Genomic DNA, 21,390 nt, shown 5'->3' with positions numbered 1-21,390 from the left:
TGAGATTTTCTAGGAACCTTACCAAAAAGGCTCAGGATGCTGCAAATGTTGGTAAAATATGAAAAAGGCTGGTGGATTTAAGACACAAAATAATTTATTGGATGAATCCAATATGAACATATCTGTCATTGTCAGTGGCTTGTTAATCTTTACATTGTTAGTTAATTTCCTAACCTGGCCTTGGACACACATTCATACGGTTTAATAAAGTACTTATTGGACTTTAACTTATCATTGCACTTACAATAACGTAGCTGTCCTCAATTTAGGTCATCCTGTACGTCTCATCTGCGTTTTTTCCTGCATCCACCGCGTGCGTTTGTGTGTGTGTCTGTGCGTGCGTGTGTTTGTGTGTGTGTGTGTGTGTGTCTGTGTGTGTGTTTGTGTGTGCGCGTCAGTCGCGGGGGAAACGGAGCAGTCCCGCCCGCTGCAGAGAGCCGACAATTTGAAACATCAGCGCTGACTTTAGAGTGAAGAAATGTTCCAGTGTACATTAATGTTAAAATGTATACAGGTTGGCAGGACGGTCTGAAATGTTTTGCACGGTCTTTTGCTGTACGTTTTGTTGGTAAATGTGAGATGTTCGAGTCACACACACGACTCGTCTTCATATCAGAAACTAGGAAATTAACTTTACCCGTTCTCACTCCCGCTTGGTCAGTGGCTGCACGTGGGATGCTGGGATTGTGTGAGTAATGAAAATGCGATAGGGGGCCCCGGCTGTCAATCAGTGTCTTCCAGTGATGCGGGCCCCTGATTGGACCAGGCCCGTAAGCAACCGTGTACCCTGCTTACCGATAGTTACGAATCTGAATCACTCAATTCTCATTGGCTACCCGCCAATGTGGCAGGTAGATTGACAGTTTAACCCGCCAATCAGAAAAGTTACCCGCATTTGGCGGGTGGGCGGGTGCCAATTTCATGCCCTGCACAGATGTATACAGGGCTGCACGATTTGGAGAAAAAGTCATATTGTGATTGTGAGTTACAATACTGTGATTACGATTGCAATATAATGGTGTCATGAGTTTACTTGATTATCAAGGAAAATGCAGAAAATATGCTACTAAATTGTTGTGTACTTTTTAACTTAAACATACAAAGTTAAACGAGCATAAGAAGAAATACATACACAAAAATTGCATTACTTTTTTTAACTAGCTTAATATTTTAGAAAATGTAATGACAAAAATAATAATTCTTATTTAAATAATACATTTTATTTTCCCTTATAAACAATGTCATTCAAGATGGGTGTATATATAATAACTAGTGATTAAGTAACAAAATATACTTTGTACAACCTCTGTTGTCTGCATGGTGTGAAACCCTCTACATTTCTGATACTCACGTGACCATACACGACACGAGCTACTGCCTAAACAGACTGACAGGTCATATCTTTTGTGGATGTTGTTACACAGAGCCATAAATCAGGCATTAGAAAGAGCGAGAACGACAGGCGAGTGCGTGACGTCAGTGCTTGAGTGGTGGACCGACCGTGAGCGGTGTCGGACTTAGCGTAGCGGCTGTGTGACGGAAAAGCGAGAGGAAAGATGAAGTAAAGTGAGTTAACAGAGAACACCAAGCTTCTTAAGATACAGTGGCTTCATCTATTTTTATAACTCTCGGTAAAGTGAAGGGTGTAACAATGTGGAAACTGCAGTGCACACAGAGTGTCATGCAGACAGCACACCTTTTTGTTTACTTAAATCGCACAATTTTTGCAGTTATGTAATCGCACAGATTGACATTGCGATTGCGATTAGATTAATCGTGCAGCCCTAGATGTAACTAATAACATTATCAGTTTATATTAATCAGTAGAGGCAATATTAAAACGTGACGCTATTTCTCGTAGAGGTGAAAATTTGTCTCGCCATATCAGTACTCAAGTGCAGAATCGGTACTACCGAGGACCGATTCAGGTTAAATTAATCAGTGCCAATACAGTACAAATCATGCTACCTGAGAGCATGTAGGCGCAAGCTTCTCTGTCCTCTCTGCATGTTTCACAGAGAGCGGAGATCAGCTTCGCAGTGCAGACAGGGGGAGACTATGTGTCCTCTGCAGCTTGTTCTCACAGTGAGTCAAGGCAATGCCGGTAAAGCGGTCGCAAGTGTGGTTACAGTTTTCAAAAATTCACACAGACAGCATTTGCTGTAATATAATGTAATGGCGAGAACGCGGTGAAGTTAAGTTGCACTACCGAGACAGACAGGCACAACAGTGTTCTCTATGCCCTGGTGAGAGACTGACAGGCGCAACAGCGTTGTCTACACCCTGGTGCAGACTGACAGGCACAACAATGTATTTTTGCCCTGGTGACAGACTGACAGGCACAACAGCGTTCTTTATACCCTGGTGACAGACTGACAGGCTGGAGGTTGTAGGGCAAGGCAAGGCAACTTTTAGGACTGTGACAATCAGGCCAAAATCAATGCTATGTCAGTGTGTAAACCAGGGCTTTGTTTAGCACAATATTGCCTGTCTGCTATTTTATTCATAGTATCCGAATTCTGAGTAGTGCCCCACAAATTCCCATAATGGTGCAAAAAGTGTCCATGGCTAATACACTTTTGCTAATAATCCTTTGATGAAAAATCTCTGTCAGTAATGACACAAAATGGATGACGAATTATAGGTGTCTGAAAATCTCACTATACAAGTGTCTATTGTATAGGAAACAGTGAATGAGTGAGAAAGGGAATGACACACAGCCCTGGCCTCATTATACTGAAACAGATTTGTCTCAACCGTCTCATTTCCACAAAGCTGATTATAAAAAAAGTATGAAGTTTGGATAGAGCAGGAGTGAATCATGTCTGAGAATTACAGATGGTACAGACACATAGAAGGTTTTAATGAAAGTCCAAACGATTGAAATATTACATGGTCGGAAAAGGCCGAAAAGTCAAATATGTTAAAGGGATACTTCACCGATTTAGCATTAAGCTTTGTGTCAATAGAAACACGGTAGTATTTTTGAATGACTGTGCTTCCCTCCCTCATGTCCCCCTGAGACCAGAGATCTCTGTATTGTGGGTCTGCAAAAAAATCTTCAGATGACGCAAAAATCGTCATTTTACGTCATCGGAAGATTTTTGCCCAGAGGCAAAGGACTACAGCCAGTACTAGGAGCTACTTCCACATAGCCCATAGGGGGTTGGACTCCGGCATTCTCCGAAATTTCACGAACCAAAACGACTGTCAGCCATCTTGAATCCTCGCGTAGCTTAGTGGCTTCTCAGCATCAAAACTTTAGATAGATAGATAGATTTATTCATCCCGAAGGAAATTTTAGAAAAACAATTATGTGCATTCAAACTACCGCACACGTGTACCACCGGGATACATTGGTACAGATCGGAGAATATGCAGGACACTTTATTACAGATGGAATACTCGACACAGCTTCGCCCGCCTGCTATGGAGACCAGCGGTGCTGCTCGAAGCCTCTGGCCGGTGAAGGGACATCATCAGCGGGGAACGTTGAACGAGTTTGCCTGTGGAAACCTAACGCTAGTCGGCCACCTGTTCCATCAATCCTGCTTGCAAGTGTTCGCTCATTAGACAACAAACTGGACTACATCCAACTTCAATGAAACTCCCAACGCGAGTTCAGAGACTGCTGTGTTTTTGTTGTTGTGGAAACAATTGCTGTATCAGACTATCCAGCTACGGACTATCCAGCTACCAGTCTAGCTACTCCACTAGCTCTGTCGCTGGGTAAGGCTAGCTAGTGGAGGTGAGCTGTGTCAACACGGACTGCCTGGTGCAGAAATGGGGGTGCTTGTATCCAACTAACTGCTAACTGCTGGTGGAGTTTGTGACTGTTAAATGCCGACCATTCTACATTACATGCAAATTTGTATACTCGGTGATACAGTCTACCAAGCGCTAATGCTAGTAGCTAGCTGTGTTAGCTGAACTTTACGGAGCATATCATGTGTGTCTATTGGAGGGACAGTCGCAGCTAACGAAACCCCTAATGTTCACAAAAATTCATTAAATTGAAATCGGACACCATTGTTAGCTTTATAAGACCTTGGGGTATATGTTATGTAAGTGGCGTGATGAAATTCAAACTGTAAATATACGAAAGTTATGCCGAAAGTGTAGCAACGATCTTTTCCCATAGGATTAAATGGGACACATAGCCTAGCTTGCAGCTCCGGAGTTCCGCGGAGCCCCGAGCCCTGGTCGTCCAGTAACCGAGAAACGGTGACTTTCACTGTGTATGGAGGTTGCTGCTTTCTCGTCAGACTGTGTGGAGCTCCTAAAGTCCAACACGTCTTACCAAACTTGCAATTAGCCATCAATTTTCGTAAAACGGCCCATATTTGAGCTTTATATAGTTGATTTATCGCTTAAAAAAGTATCAGAAGTGAATTTAATAACGAAATAGCCCGACAAACAACATATAACTTTGCAGTGTCTGAAATATGAGACCTGCTGTCTCGTCTCCAATGTGTTTTACAGCCTACCAAGTGCTAATGCTAGTGTGTGTTAGCTGAACTTTACGGAGCATATAATGTGTTTCGTATATCGTTTTTATATAATGTCGTTTTTATATATTTGAATTGTGTAACCACTTGAGCCACGGTGAAATGTTGTTTCGTGTAACTATATGGTTGAAATGACAATAAAACAGTTGAATTGAGTTGACCGTCTCACTGTCTGTCTGTAAACGGTAGGCGTGGCTTGAGAGTGTACTCAGAGCAGCGAAGCAAGTGCATTCTGGGATTTGGTGACTTTCATCCACATGAGCCGAAAACACATTTCCTGGCTTTTCTCGGCCTAGAAGGCACCAATTTCAATTTTTTTTTCACATTTATACTACATAAGTGACCCAATTTAAAGATATATTCAGCTTTCCAGCGGTGAAATATCCCTTTAATATACTGTACTGAAGACACTACACCCACTGCAACATGCTGCTTTTTCATTGGCTGATATAGGAACTTAGTATCTGTCAGACGTCCCTCAAACAAAATAAAGGCTATATTAAACTGCTGTTGTAGCGCAGTACACAACCCACCACTGCGCTCAAATAAAGCTAATAGAACTAGATGTTTCAATCCCTTTAGTAGGAAACTCTTGACAGTAGCAGTCGATGTGGAGTGGTGAAAAGGAGGGTGAGGTATGTCATTGGGGTCATCAGGTGGGCACCCTGCTTCATCGACGTTTCGTTGATTGAAGCCCACAACGTCTCCAGAGGGCTCAACAGTGTACCTAGCGTCCCAGGTACACCCCCCTCCATGCCATACCCTCCATATCCCTGATGGACTCTGCATGGCAGGGGCGTCCTTCTCCCTGAGTTGGGCCTAAGCCTGACCGCATACCATCTGTCTCTACCTTGCTGCCCAGTTGGGGTCCTTACGCTTGATCCAGAGCCAGTTACTGCTTTTCTCGGGAGCACTTGACATGGACTTAATGGCCTGTTGGAGGGAGCGACCCTTCACCCCTATTTTTCTCAACAAACTGGTGGTAGATGTGGCAACAAATCCTCTGCATCCCACCTCTACTGGGAAGATGCTAGTCTTCCAGCCGCCCTGGGATGCTTCAGCCACCAGGTCTGAGTATTTGTTCTTTTTCCTCTCATAAGCCTCTTCAACCCCATCTTCCCATGGTACTGTTAATTCCACAACATATGCCAGCTTTGTTGTTGAAGACCACAGGACCATATCTGGCTATAACTTGTAGTGCACCCTGATAGAATGTGCCTTAGGGATGCAGGTACTTGACACAGGGGGCAGGCGGGATCTTCTCCATAGCACACTTTCAGATTTTGGGGGGAGGGTAGCAGGTCGTATGTGGCTCTGATGACAAAACTCAGCCGCGCTCCTTCCATCTGCCAGATGTCACGCCAGCTAAGCTTTTTCTTCTCCAGGCCCTCCCAGTTGGTCCATCTCCCCTGCTTGGCCATTGAGACGGCTTTGGCATGTTGCTCTCCCTCCTCCTGTCTCCTGACTTCTTCTACCACTAGCCGTCTCTTCTGCACTGATGTTGCTTTGTGCCACAGAAGAGTTTTTGGGATGAGTCCGAACCCTGCCCTCCCATGCTGTACTTGTCCAATCACATCTCTGAAGTGAAGCGCAGACTTTGCACTCTGAACAGCTTCTGATGGAGTCCACTTCCTTCCTGCTACCACCCGGGGGGCCGCTGTACGAATGACTGCATCCTCAGATTCAGTTAGGGTCATGACGAGCCTTGCTTTGGTGCATTTGAACTCTTCCACGAGCCCTGTGATTGGTAATTCCAACTTGCCATGTCCATAAAGTCCGACGGAGCTTAAACAACGTGGAACTCCAAGCCACTGCTTCAGCTGTGTGCTTATCAACCGTTCCAACTTTTCAACCTTGGTGATAGGGATCTCATACACAGTTAACGGCCACAATAGTCTTGGGAGTATGCCAAACTGAAAGCACCACAACTTGAGTTTTCCTGGCAACAAGGTCTTGTTGATGCGCTCCATGTACATGCTGGTATCATTTTTTAGTTGTTCAAACTGATTGGTGTCTTTGAGCTTCGCATCATACCATCTCCCCAAGCTCTTCACTGGCATTCCTGAAACAGTTGGGACAGGTGTTCCGCCGACATGAAATCTTTGGTCTGTGACTTGGCCTTTCACGATGGAAATGCTTCTGCACTTATTGAGCTTTAACTTCATCCTCGCCCATGTTATATTTTGATGAAGTGTCTCTAGCAGTCTCTTGGTGCAGGGGACAGTTGTTGTGAGTGTTGTTAAATCATCCATGTATGCTCGAATTGGTGGTAACCTCTGATTACATTGTAGTCGTTCTCCTCCCACGACCCATCTCGAGGCTCTGATAATGATCTCCATTGCCATTGTGAAGGCCAATGGGGAGCTGGTGCACCCCGCCATGATGCCTACTTCCAGTGGTTGCCAACTTGTGGTGAAGCCTGATGTTGTGAGGCAAAACTGTAGATCCTGGAAGTAGTGTTTCACTAGATTTGTGATTGTAGTTGGCACCTGGAAGAAATCAAAGGCAGCCCAGAGAAATGAATGAGGGACTGAACCATAGGCATTGGCCAGATCGAGGAACAAGACGTGGAGGTCTTTCCCTTCTTTCTTTGCAGCCTGGATTTGATGCCATATGATGCTGTTATGTTCAAGGCATCCCGAAAAACCTGCGATGCCAGCCTTTTGGATTAATGTATCAATGAAGTGGTTTTGTTTTAAATACTGTGTCAGTCGTTGTGCCAACACACTGAAAAATATCTTGCCTTCAATGTTCAGAAGGTTTATCTGGTGAAACTGTTCAATGGTGGTTGAGTTCTTTTCTTTCGGGATGAACACCCCTCCCGCTCTTCGCCAGGCTTTCGGGATGATTTGCTTGTCCCACGCCACTTTCATGTTTTTCCACAGGAATTTCAAAACATCTGGAGCGTTCTTGTAGACACTATACGGTACGCCGTTAGGGCCTGGTGCAGATGCCAATCTTGCTTTTTTTTTACTGCCTGCTTCACCTCGCTCAGCTTAGGAGGGCAGATATCAAACTGATGTTGTGGGGGGGATATTGGAGGGATGTCAGTGGGGACAACGATCGGTTCATCTTTCTTCTCATCAGTATAGATGGTTTTCAGATGTTCTTCAACCTGGTCTTTTGATGTTTTCAGGGATCCACTCTTCTCCTTTGTGAATATTCCTTTCACAAATTTAAAAGGGTCTTTGTAGAAATCGGTTCTGGCTTTTTCTTTCTTCTTCCAGCGCATCCGTAGGCTTTCTGCTCGGCAGAGTTTTGAGAGCCTCTGCTTTAGGTCCTCTTGAAGGAGGTTAATTCCTTCCCTTTCTTCTGCCGTCGCCTTTCTCCACAACTTTCTTAGCCGTCGCCTCTCTTTCACAAGTTGTTGGATTTCTTGCAACCGACGGGACTTGGGGGCGGGAAGCATATCTTTCTTTCTGACTTGCTCCTTCACTCCACATTTCTCCTCTCCGTAGCTGTAGATAAGGTTGCCCATCTTCTCCAGCTTCTTCTCGGCTGATCCTTTGATGTTACTTAGGATAAGGCTTAAATCTGTGTTGATGACTTCCCACTTCTTGCTGTTAGACTTTGGCCATTTCACTAACGGCTTACGTCCTTGCATGTTTTCTTTTTTGCGGTGAGCTGGTTGGTGTCTTGGACTGATAGTTCTGCCTGAAGCTTCCTCCTCGTTCCCTGGGGTGCTGATTCTCTGCGGACTGTGGGTTTCTTCCTGCCGCTGAGTTTCATCCGACTGATTTAACCTTCTTCTTGACAGAATCCGGTCAATGCAGGGCCCTGGGTTGGTGGTTTTCAGGCATTTCTTCCGTCCCTGATGTACCTTAAGACCATGGGTTGATGTTTCTTTCGCCCATCCACACACGCAAGTCTGAAGAACATGTCCAGCTGCTGGTTTCTCAAGAGTCTTACTACTTCCTTCATTCGTTGCCATGTCCATTCCAAGGGTCATTACCGGGAGGTCAGTCTGTGAGTCTTCTTGCGCCCCTGCTCTCACAGACTCCAGGGCTATTCTTCTTTTTGAACTTTTCGTAGCCAGATAAGGTGGCTCTTTTACCCTAATAGGGTGACGGAGCCTGTTGCTATGGGTAGCTAGCCCATAACAGCCCCGTTGGGGTCTATTTCCTCCTGTCAGTCTCTCCATGCTGTCACACAGTGTTTCCCTTGTCGTCAGCTGCACTTTCACAACAGTCACTGGGTTTTCTTCCAGAAGATCAGTAAAGCTAACAGAACTAGATGTTTCAATCCCTTTAGTAGGAAACTCTTGACAGTAGCAGTCGATGTGGAGTGGTGAAAAGGAGGGTGAGGTATGTCATTGGGGTCATCAGGTGGGCACCCTGCTTCATTGACGTTTTGTTGATTGAAGCCTACAACGTCTCCAGAGGGCTCAACAGTGTACCTAGTGTCCCAGGTACACCCCCCTTCATGCCATACCCTCCATTTCCCTGATGGACTCTGCATGGCAGGGGCGTCCTTCTCCCTGAGTTGGGCCTAAGCCTGACTGCATACCATCTGTCTCTACCTTGCTGCCCAGTTGGGGTCCTTACGCTTGATCCAGAGCCAGTTACTGATTTTCTCGGGAGCACTTGACATTTACTTGATGGCCTGTTGGAGGGAGCGACCCTTCACCCCTATTTTTCTCAACAAACTGGTGGTAGATGTGGCAACAAATCCTCTGCATCCCACCTCTACTGGGAAGATGCTAGTCTTCCAGCCGCCCTGGGATGCTTCAGCCACCAGGTCTGAGTATTTGTTCTTTTTCCTCTCATAAAGCCTCTTCAACCCCATCTTCCCATGGTACTGTTAATTCCACAACATATGCCAGCTTTGTTGTTGGAGACCACAGGACCATATCTGGCCGGAGTGTTGTAGCTACTATTTCTGGGGGAAACACAAGCTTCTTATCAAGATAGAAGACAATAAAAAATCCTTTCACGGTTGGAAAATGTTTGAAGTCTATTTTGTTCACGCACGTGACACAAACAGAAACACTTAATCTTTAGATCTTACTTTGTCAGTACTGATACTGTAGTCAAACAAAAATCATCAAGGAGTAACATCATTGCAACATTGGTGTTAATCAGCAACCTTCCTTTGTAGCAAACTATTAGCTGACAAATTACACAAAAACCAAAATCCATTTTAGCCAATCTGGACCAGCCTTGTTTATTCCAAGTGAAATACAGTATATATACTTAATTCAAATAAACCACAAAGTGCCTCTCACAGTCACACAGCTAATGTGTTTATCTTACGTATCCTACACTCTCATCCTCACACTTAATTGTTGTTTTTATCAACATTTCTCCCTATATTCTGTACCGACAGCATAGTTTACACGTCATATTTTCTGATTGTTTTGTGTTTTTATAGTTAGGTGCCTCGCTGCAAAAAATTCCACTTGTAGAACAATAAAAAGATTAAATGGACTGAACAGTTTTCAATGACCATTATCACTCTCACTATCACAATAAACGTATTATGTCTTATAATTTCATATTTATTCAAGTTTTTTATTATCATAGTATTTATTTGGGCTTTATGCAAAACTCGTGCCATTAGAGGGGCACTGTCTATCACTGATCATATACTCACAGCCCTCAAAAGCTGATTATCATCAGGAAAGGAAAGTTTAAAGGTTGTCAATCAGTTCACTTCACTGTCAGCTCTATCATTGCTCATCTTATCTGCTCATCCTCATCTTTGGCGTCACTCAGGGCAGATGCTATCAAAGAAACTACGTCTCCCAGTGAAGATAATGACCATTCATTTTGTGGAACCACTGGAAAACTGTATATACCGGCCAACTGCTCTATTTGCAAAATTACAAGTTCAGGTTTAAGCTAAAACCTAACATTAATCAGCATATTGATGATGTAAAAACTAGAACTGCTGAGAGGAAGAAAGCTCTCACACAGATGGTAAAAAAGTAATTCTTCCTGGACTGAAGCTTTTTTCTTGAGCTGTTTAGAATTTCTTTTGTGCTCACTGCCTCAGCAAAGTAGTAGAAGAGGCAACAGTATGGTATGGTTAGTATGCTGTGATTGGTGGAGGTCCACAGATGGTCTGAGCCTGAATAGCAGGCATGCTGATTAGCATTTAGAAACAGCTGAGTTCAGTCATACAGAAACACTCTCCGTCTTTGGAGAGGAGGACTGAAAGCTCTTTAACAGCAGTGGGGTCACATCTAAAATGTATAGTGCATGTCTAGGAGGCTGGAGGCCTCTTGTCCCTTATTAGGGTATAATAAAATGTGTGCACTTTCTTAGCCTCTTCTCATAATCACAGAGCCCCGCTGCTCCTGGATGAATTGGCTGAGAAGATGTAGCTGCTGGTTGCTCTTTAAGAAGATATATAGCCTAAAGCCTGGTTCACATGGCAGGATAATTAGGCCGATTTTAGCCCCATTTCCGACAATCTTAAGGATGCTCCGATTATCGTAAAATAATCAGATCAGATATTCCTGCCGTGTGTGGTGTGTTAAGACTGCTCTCGTCTGCTCGGAAGGATGTCAGGACCGCTCCGATCTCAAATCGGGGATATCCAACATGTTGGATTATTTTGGCCCAATTTCTCCTCATGTGTGGTGTCCCCCGGGGACAAACGAGCACGCAGCCTGTGGACTGTGGACTGTAGCCAATCAGAAAGCGAGGTGACGAGGCGGCGAGGAAAGCACCGGGAAACAAAATCAAAACAGCCGGTGGCATGGCGCACCAGAAAGTCCGGTGGACGGAGGACCAACTCGTCGACCTGTGATAAAGTTTTTTTTCGGTTAAAAACAAACTACAAACTATCGCCACTGCATCCTCTTCGTCCGCCATGATTGTTTACTCTGAAGTCACGTTTGATCTCGAGGGATTTTGCGAGATTTCCCGTCTGACCTGGGAATGCTCGGGAGTCAAATCGGTTCGTGTGTGATGTGTTGATTTTGCCGTGTGCTGCGCACCACACACTGTACGACCAAAACTGTTAGACCCGTGATTTTTTATCGCCGTGTGTGGAGTCTCTCAGGATTGGAAAATTGGCCGACAATTTTAAAATCGTCCCGTGTGAACCAGGCTTAAGGCTTGTTAAACACAAAAAACTGTTCACACCAAGTATACATTACACATTTGCTTTTTGCTTTAACTTAATTTGTCCCAGCCTCATATTTAAATGCAGTGCATGTTGATTGGTCTTATGGTATTAACAGTTTTAGAATATAAAAGAGTGAAATTCATGTGGAACAATTCAATTTCTATTGCATATAATGCTAACTTCTTCTACACAACAACACAAATCTAGCTTGATTTATTTTGGATTTTCATGAATCATTCAATACAAACCGACCAGCTTGATCAAGACAATTTAGAGATAATTAAGCTGCCGCAACAGAACATTTCAGCACTCCTTGAGTTATGCAAAGAGAGACAGGAAAATTAACTGCAGGGATATATATATATATATATATATATATATATTTTTTTAAGTTTGCTTTTTAAATTGCACACACAACATCATGTTAATTTTTAAAACTTGGTATCAGGGGCCTCTACAGTCCAGAAAAGATTAACACAGTCTCTTTGAGTACATGTGGATATGGAAGAGATAGACAGAACATGCTGTGGCTAGAGAAGTAAATCGGAGCCACAGAAATAATTTTAACTCTATCTTAGGAGTCACACCAGCTATAGAACCACTTATAGGTCTACAGCAGTTTGGCATTCCCCTTTTAGGTCATTCAACAAATAACTCAAAGATGGTGCTGATCAAAGACGCATCATCAAAGATCTGACATGAGACATCATATGTCCAGACTTTGAAGTGAGGTCTCTACCCGCTCTCTGGTGAAATCTCACCCAACAGTCATGCATACATCTGTTAGGAACAGCCAATCTCTTTATATCCCTCTTTTCCTGAGGCCATACCTTATTCTTTATTTGTACGTGGAAAAAGCACATATCCATGCATAGGATCACTTTAAAAAACATAAAAAGAAAATCCTAATAAAACTTAAAATGAAAGCTTTGTACAAGATTGCTTCAAGGACAAAATCTAAAGAAATGCTGGAAAACTGCTCCTTATTCAGAAAACTGAATGTGCAAATAAATCATAGATCAATATGCGCAGGCAGGAGAGCACTCTTGACACTTAAGTGCAAACCTCCCTAAAACAATAAAAGGTGGGGCCTATATTGAGGTGAAGAGGAGTGCTGTCATGGAAACCAGTCATCTAAACATCTGTAGGAACCCAAACACAGACTGAACTAAAGATGCTGAAAGGCAACACTTAATAAGGAAATTAGTTTTGCCTTTGTGTTTTTTTCAAGTTGTATTCATCATTTTTTTAGACTGTCATTAATATTTTGTAAGTGTTCTGTAATGGCAAGTTTTTATTATTTGGTCCAAAGTCTAGATAGTAAGAGGACATATTTGGAGAGGAAGCAGTGTAGCAATATTGGCACATTAAAACCACAGAATAAATAAACCATGAAACTAAGTGCTCATTTTAACAGGATCAGAAGCCAATTCAGACAGATCATCGAAAGAGATAAAGTATAAAGTATGACAATACAACAAACCGTTTAAATAGCAAACTTGATATTGATGTATTGACATCTAGAGAACAAAACATTGCACATATAATACATAGTTTAGGGGTGTGGCAACATGCTGACCTGTCAATCAAGACAGAGGCTTAGTAAGGCTAACCACGAGATTGTGTATATTGATATAGCCTTTAACTTGTTTTTGGGTGTTTCCGTGTTTTTGTATTACACATAGATGTTCGCCAATTTAAAAAATAAGTTAGTTAGTTAGATAGTTGCAGTTTGTCGTAAACCAGGGGTTCTCAACTGGTCTCACACTTTGACCCACATTTTCCCATGGTTATTAAGTCACGACCCACTTTTATATAAAATTCAAACCAAGCAAATTTATTTTTCAAAAATAGCATCGAAACACACATACGTCATATTTTTTTAAACATGAATACACATATTTACATGTGCAAAGTGCATTTCAGAGCACATTAATAAGAACTGAGGAGGAACATGACAACTGCATGGACAAAAGTGACTAAAATAAATATCAAAACTGCACAAAATAAACAAGGCCAAAAATTTGATTTTTAACTTCTATGCATATTTCTGCATTCAGAGCACATTTTCACAGTCATTGCTCACCCCAAAGTCGCATAAGTGACATCTCGCTGAAGCTATGATGCCTGTGTGTTTTGTACGTTACTCAAACAAGCAGCGGCTCTTGCTCAAATGCTGCTGAATCAGCATTCACACAATGAAGGACAAACTAGCACAATATAGTAAAACTTGGCAGCCCTTTGTGTTATACCTGTCACAGTGAAAGTTGTAGAATACATATACGCAATGTTGTACTGTATCTCTTGAGTGAGTTATATGCGTAAGAGTAGTAGGTTAAATAATGGGAAGTGTATGGGGAAATGAAGCTCTCTTATGTGTGTGTTTCTGTACCAAATATTCTATATACAGATTAATGATTGTAATCTTACTTACACCTTTCTACAAAAATGAGCATTGACTTGACTAGGTTACTGTCTGTACAATAATCTTTGACTCAATAAAAAACATTTTGAAACAATAAAGTGATTTACAGATACTGCTTTTTTCAGGTGGCCACTGGCAGCTTCTTCTGTCTGGCTGTAGTACTGAAGTACTGAAGAAATCCTACTTTGGAGTACCAGCACAGTACAATTTCAGTATGTTTTGAAGCTTTACATTGATACATCATGTAAATACACATTTAAATGTGTAATGTAAATTACATTACACATTACATACAGTATTTTAAAGTAAAATAACACATTATACTACATACTTAAGCAAAAAGAATAAATTAAATGTGTCAGATGATAAAAAAAGAAATAGTGAGATGACTACAAGCATTTAGCTGTGGACAAAAGCATCCAGTCAAGATTTTGTTTTGACTAGCTTTTTATCAGATAAACCGTGTGATTCAGTCGCTTTAATTCAACAGCCAAACAGTTTTCACCAGTGTGACCTAGACAGACTGTAACAAGACTTTAGTCATCATCTGATCCCAGTTGCCATAGAAGGTCTTTTTCCATCAGGAGTTCTCATTAATTACTTTAAAATGTCTGTGTCAGACTGAGGCAATAATTATCATGCAGCTGAAATGCACCTACTAAAAGCATAACTGACATTATGAACATTATGACATTAATACAGTTATATTCCAAAGCAGCAAAGTACGAAGCCTTTAAATTGATGGGTGTTCTGATACGGTACACTCAATCTACCCATTAGCACTTTTGGTCTCGGATTACTTTTGTCTGACTTAGACATTTGACCTTTTGTGTTGTTGCCTCATCTCTGGTTTCACATTGTGTTGCTATGTTTTTTTTTTTTGTTGTTTTTTTTGTTTTTTTTAAGGAAAGAATACAAATTGCTTCTTGCAATGTTTTGGTTACAGATAGGCTGACAGGAAAGCTGATTAGATGACATCTGGTTTGGTCCTTGTGATACACAAGATAACAGAGAATCTGATATAGTTGCGTACATGTTTTACATACATTATGTCTATACAAATGCTCAGTCATCCAGGTCATAGGATTTCTAAGTACAAAGTATCAGGCAACTGGATGGCAAGAGATGCCTTAAGTGGTGAAACATTTTGAAGAATTGTGGTAGAAAAAGTACACTCTTATTGAAAATATTTTATTAGATATTGTTCTGTTAAGATTAGTCTTGTAATGTCTGTCATATAATCAATGTACTTAAAGTAAAATAAAGAGTGAAATGGCAAAAACACCACAGAATACAATACTAAATTCAGCTGCCTTTGATGTACTTTTTAGATATTTTTTACTTATGACAATGGATTGTTTATTTCATATTTGATTCAGATGTTTATGGCTCCAGTTTTATGTGCAAAAGTGTTCCTCCTCAAACATAACAGGTCATGAAGCATAAAGCTCTTGGCTACTTATCATCTTTTAAACCAAGACCCAAATCTACATTTACTGTAACTCATTTTTAACTCATCCTGATTCATGACTCTTTTATTTGACTGAGTCCAATACCATTTTGCATTGTGTGCCTATATTTGCACACATGGTAATTCATTTTTTGTCTTGTGATGACGAACAGCTGAATGAACTTTAAAGGCTATTCTATTTTTTGTATCTAAATTCGCTGTGCTCTCATATTAATTCCATGTCAGCTTTATCTGCTGAGCAAATCTAAACTGATTTAGCAGGAGCAAATTCCTCTTAATCCTAAAGTGTGTAAAACTATGAAATGAAAGCAATAAAAATGCAATTTATTGTGGGAAACACTATAAATAACAACATTTGGTTAAATCACAGAGAAGACTTATACATGGGATTCAGAAAATACGTTAGAAAAAGGCCAAACATTTTTTTATTTGATTTGATTTTACACGTCAATATGTGGTACACTGACACTTTATCCCACAGGATGAGCAGATGGTGGGAGTTAAATAAGGTATAATGTTGCACGTTCACATCTCTCTGCCTGAATTATATTAAATTAGAAGACATGACAGCCTGTCCTGGCCCAGCTGTTAAAAAAAGGGTGAAAACAGCCAAAAAGCAAAAACAATTAGTTATACGTGTCACTTGCGAATCTATTGCTTAAAATGACAGCTTTGTGTTTGCTTTGTAGCTAAAAGACTGATCACCACCAATTCTATACCACTGTTTGATAATGATATGTCTGTTGTGTGTTTCCCCGTATTAATAAAAATAAAGACCATGATGTCTCGTCACATACTGCAGATACAATTCAAGGCGGGTTGCCCTGTGTAAAATCCATTTTGTTATCAATGTTTATGTTCATTTATTTTGTGAAGTTCTGACTCAGCCAAGCCGAGATGTTATCTTCTAAACTAAACAGGAGGAAGTGGAGTATAATGCAGTTGCAAGCACAAAAGCATCTGCCAAATAAATGTAATGTAGCAGAGGTTGTGCCAGAAGCCCTGGGTTTCTGAAGTAAACCCAGCAGTGAAAGGGACTGGTCTGAACTCAATTACCTCTGTGTATAAACTGGAGTGACTCTGGACTGGCTGAAGTCTAACACTGTCATTTACAGTGACACAGGACATCGACATCTGCTGAGACTCCTAGTGGACTTACTGCAACATAACCAATGACAGCAATGGACTGAAATTGAGCCAATCTTCCCACTGCTTTCTCAAATAAGATATATAAGAATAAACATTTAATTAGAACATTCTTACAGCTAAATCCACACTACAGATCTTCCAATCCAGATTAAATCTTTCACTTTTGATTTCCAAATGAATGATCATTTGCATCACACATTTGAACATGTAACTAAATCTTTGTCAAATAGTCTTAATTGTTGTGTGTGACATGAATTGTTGGCATTAATTAAGAAGACAGGGTTATATGCATCTTCAGATGTGCCTGTGACGTGCTCAAGACAAAACTGATTTTACTGTTGTAAATCAAAATGTCTGCTTTCGAAGCAGGCTGCCCTTTTGACCAAAGATTTGGTGGAGTAATAATATGAGTGTGTGCAGCTGGCAATACAAAATGTGTTTGATACTTCATTTTAAAGATAGTGGAACTGCATCATTTGTCAACTAGAACGGCTGACCTCAGAGGGGAAATGGACATTTAACGTCCCTGTCTTATCAACAAGGTTTCCAGCATCTTCCGCAGCACAGAACAATTTATGTTACTGTAGGCCTGATTTGTATCTTAAATATATTGTTACTTTAGATCTTAATAGATACCAAAGTCTCTCCAAGTCTCTCTCTTCATTATACAATGAAACTGCATCAAATGAGAATTCATAACTCTTCTAATGCCATACTTCTACATATTCAAATACTTATTGTGAAGTATTGTGTCTGATGATTTACAATTTTATTAACAATCATTTGATTGATGGTTTAAAAAAGACAGACTCTCAGAGATGTTTCATCCGTTTGTTGCGCTCTGCTGCCGGCATGTGGTGAGAAGAGATCTCTGCTGAAGCGATCATCTCTCTCTCTCAAGCTCTCTCTCTCTCTCTCTCTCTCTCTCTCTCTCTCAACTCATGTTTTCGATTTCTCAGGTTAAAAGGTCTTATCTGCTTCTTAGCTGGCTTGTTCAGGTGTGTGCCAGAGGTGGGACAAAGTCATTGTTATGCAAGTCACAAGTAAGTCTCAAGTCTTTGCCCTCGAGTCCCGAGTCAAGTCGAGTCAAAGATGAGGCAAGTCCCGAGTCGAGTCACAAGTCAAAGCCAACAAGTCTCAAGTCGAGTCCAAAGTCCTACCATTTTAGTTTCGAGTCATTTCAAGTCCTCTTACCACAGAAATAAAATTTATACAAATCATGTATGTCTGTAAGATTTGTATTTATTTAAATCTCTTTTTATACAATGACATTAATCAAAGAAGGGCCCGCATGTTTTGCAAATTGCAACTCTTTTTTTGTCGACTACCTCGTAATTTTTAAAGCCAAACGAAACTATCTTCGGTATCATTTTGCCAACTGGCGCGTTGTTGCTTGTGCTTCATTGGTTGTCTTGCAATGTGCCTGCTTAGATGCTGTCGAATCAAAACAACGTGGGACTACAGTGATTGGATGTCGTGCAGGCAGCGCGCGTGCTCTCTGCATGCATACAGGTGGTGCACATTTTTTTCACAGATGCAGATAAACTGAGAGCGGCGCGGCCGTGTGAACATTTTCTTCCCCAGTTTTCATGGGAAGTAGCAAGTCTTCTCGAGTCAAAAGGCACAAGTCCAAGTGAAGTCACGAGTCATTGATGTTAAAGTCCAAGTCGAGTTGCAAGTCTTTGTACATTTTGTCGAGTCGAGTCTGAAGTCATCAAATTCATGACTCGAGTCTGACTCGAGTCCAATTCACATGACTCGAGTCCACACCTCTGATGTGTGCACTGACTGAATCACATGTGTGGAGAGCCCCTTACTCTATGAAATCCGCTGCATCTCATATGGTGGAAGTACCTGCAGCACTTCTATGAAGTCGTCTCCACATGGACCTGACAGATTAAAGTATGGACACTTCATATATACAATGACCTGTAAGTCACTCTACGGATGTGGTGGAATTTCCAGCTCATGAACTCGTGCTATGTAAGTTGAGACAGTGGTACCCAGGTCTCATTCAGGTCAGTGTCCAACACAACCTCATAACCATTCCAGCCAGAGGAATACTTCAACTCTGTGTCTCTAAAGATGATGGGAGACGTACCAGCTGTATGATAAGATAGTGCTGCATCCTGCCAAGATCATGGAGGAAGTAAACACATAACACATTCTGTCTGTGCTGAAGTATTTGGTTTAAGCATCTGTGTTTTAGGTGCCTGCAATATTTGTTGACATTAAAGATTCAGCTAAACTTAACGCCTCCAGCATGAGTTAAATACACCTTCGGGAAGACATTTTGTTACCTAAAATATGTGTTAGACATCAGAATACCATTTGTATTATGTTTTATGATTGTATTCTTCTAAATGGTATACAATATAATGCTGCATCTGTAAGACAGGTGCATGGACAAATGGCTTTGACTATCACACTTTAGCACAAAATTAATTAAAGAAGCTATATTTTGGTCATAGACTTTGGTGCCAAGGTCCGCCACTTTTTCATTTAATTTTGTAAGAATTGTGTACTGTTACTTTTCTATTCATAGTGCACAGTTAATAAACATTAGCATTCACCCATGGCTTAAACATTCTGTAAGGTCAATTATAGGGCCACAACCACTGATAAAAGCTACATAATGAATACATAATGTATTTGTCATGGTCAGAAAAATGTGAACCTTAGTTCCGCTCAGCTCCACGGAGCATTTCAGAGTCCTTCAGTAAAGTTAGCGACTAGCTGGTAAACCTAGTGGAGAATTTAGAAGCTAAAGAGTAAGCTAAGGAGTTGGTGGAGCGTAAAAACAGAACTAAAAGGAAAGTGAATATTGGACTTACATTCATCAGGTGGACACAAACATGACTTAAAATGAATGATAATGTTCACTATATCAGCTTATAGGTGATAATATGTCAGTGTTTTGTTTGTTGTACTGCCCCCAAGCAGCCAAAAATCAAGAAATGCAGGTTTAAGGGCACAAAGAAAAGCTTCTGAACTACTATTATTACTACTATGGGGTTCTTACAAGGGGTTCTGGTGTGTTCCCACCACAAATCCAATCTTATTTTGTGCTACTGAGAGCCTTTGGTCAGCTCTGACTTAATAGTTTTCAGTTTAAATTAATTAAATGTTATAAACTGTGATCTTCACTTCTGGTGCTCTGTCTTACTACACAGGCAGCTGATGGCTCTCGGTTTGTTGTTGACTGCGATCTAGGAAAAACATTGTTTGTTTATGAATCAGTAAACAAGATCATATAGCCCGGTAGGTGCTGGTCATTTTAAATGACAGTAATCTTACTTCAGTCTGCTAGAATTTTGACTTTACTAAGTGTATATTTTGAGACTGAATGGCATACTGTGGATACTGTTTGTGTAATATGGCCCTCACTCCTTCTGCATTTCATCTGTTTGTCTCGAGAATGACCTGATGGGTCAGAGCCTGTTTGATTACCTGCATCCTAAAGACATTTCCACAGTCAAGGAGCAGATATCCTCAGCAATAACCGCACCACAAGAGGGATTCACCAATGCAAAAAGTAATCCACAATAATAGCAAGAGCACCTTAGATAATTTCAGTTAATATTTATGCAAACAAACGCAGGATAATTCATCCAAACAACTTACATCATTATTTACCTTAAATTCAAAATCTAGTCTTTTCCCCTATGCCTATATTTTGGTACTAGTAGGTATGTATTTGATGTCTTATAGTACAATAAATTACACTGTTATCTAGTTCCGCTGTTACATTTTTAAAATTCTTTATTTCCAGGTGGTCTTTTCGTGAAGACAGATATTAATCCAAGTTCTTTATGACTGTTCTGGGATGAGACGCTCATTTTTCTGCAGGATAAGTGCAACCGAAACATGGAAGATGAAGATTTTTTCTCCAGCTGCTGGAAAAAGAATTATGCTTAGTGCCCACAGTATCCATTGAACCAATATTTTGTGTTCTGTTGATTTATCAAGTCTAATGCTCATACATCAGTGTTGCTTATCATTTTAGAATACACCTGAACAATGTTTCTTTATCCACAGCAGATTGTAAAGGCTTCTGCACCATTCACAGCACTGGCAACTTAAATAGTTGGCCCCCCACTGAGGTAAATCTGGATGAAAATAATGAGCTGGACAATGATGGATGTATCTTGGGCTGTCTGGTGGCTATTGGTCGGTTGCATCCTCACACTGTTTCTCAGCCGCCGCAGAATCCCAGCAAGGTCAAGCCTGTGGAGTTTGTTTCACGTCATACCATTGACAGGAAGTTTGTCTTTGTAGATCAAAGGTGAGTTTTACCACAAAGTCTGACTTTTAATGTTTATGTAACGCCTACACACCTCTTATCAATCATGCTTCAGATAGTAATGCTTGGATTTCTCTTCCTAATCGTTAAATTATCCAACACCACTAACATATATTGAAAGACAAAGTAAATAATACTCTTTTCTATCTTTTAAAGGGCCTCTGCCATTTTGGTTATTTACATCAAGAGCTGCTGGGAACTACATTTTACAAATACTTTCATGAAGATGATATTGCTCATTTAGCAGAATGTCACAGGCAAGGTATGCATCTTACAGAAGGGACAACACTTGATTAACTATTATTGCTCACATGTACAGTACACAAGGCTCTCTCAAAGACAAGGACTGCTGTCCATGTACAGTGATTACAGTGATTAATGTGTGGCAGTCTGATCTGCTCTGGTGGAATTACAGTGCTCTGCTGCAATGGGTGAAAATAATGTTGTAGTTCATCTTACC

The 21,390-nt window shown here is 41.0% G+C and overlaps 1 protein-coding gene across 1 annotated transcript in view; it reads left to right on the top strand.

The window, feature by feature from the left end:
• The window catches only part of mical2a (microtubule associated monooxygenase, calponin and LIM domain containing 2a), an 858,504-nt gene that overhangs the window by 133,455 nt on the left and 703,659 nt on the right, over window positions 1-21,390 (top strand). The window lies entirely within an intron of this gene.

This window comes from Sander lucioperca, chromosome 3 (genome assembly GCF_008315115.2).
Source record: "Sander lucioperca isolate FBNREF2018 chromosome 3, SLUC_FBN_1.2, whole genome shotgun sequence".
In the NCBI taxonomy this organism is placed as follows: Eukaryota; Metazoa; Chordata; class Actinopteri; order Perciformes; family Percidae; genus Sander; species Sander lucioperca.
Note: the sequence above shows the minus strand (reverse complement) of the source record. Positions and strands in the feature narration are given on the sequence as shown.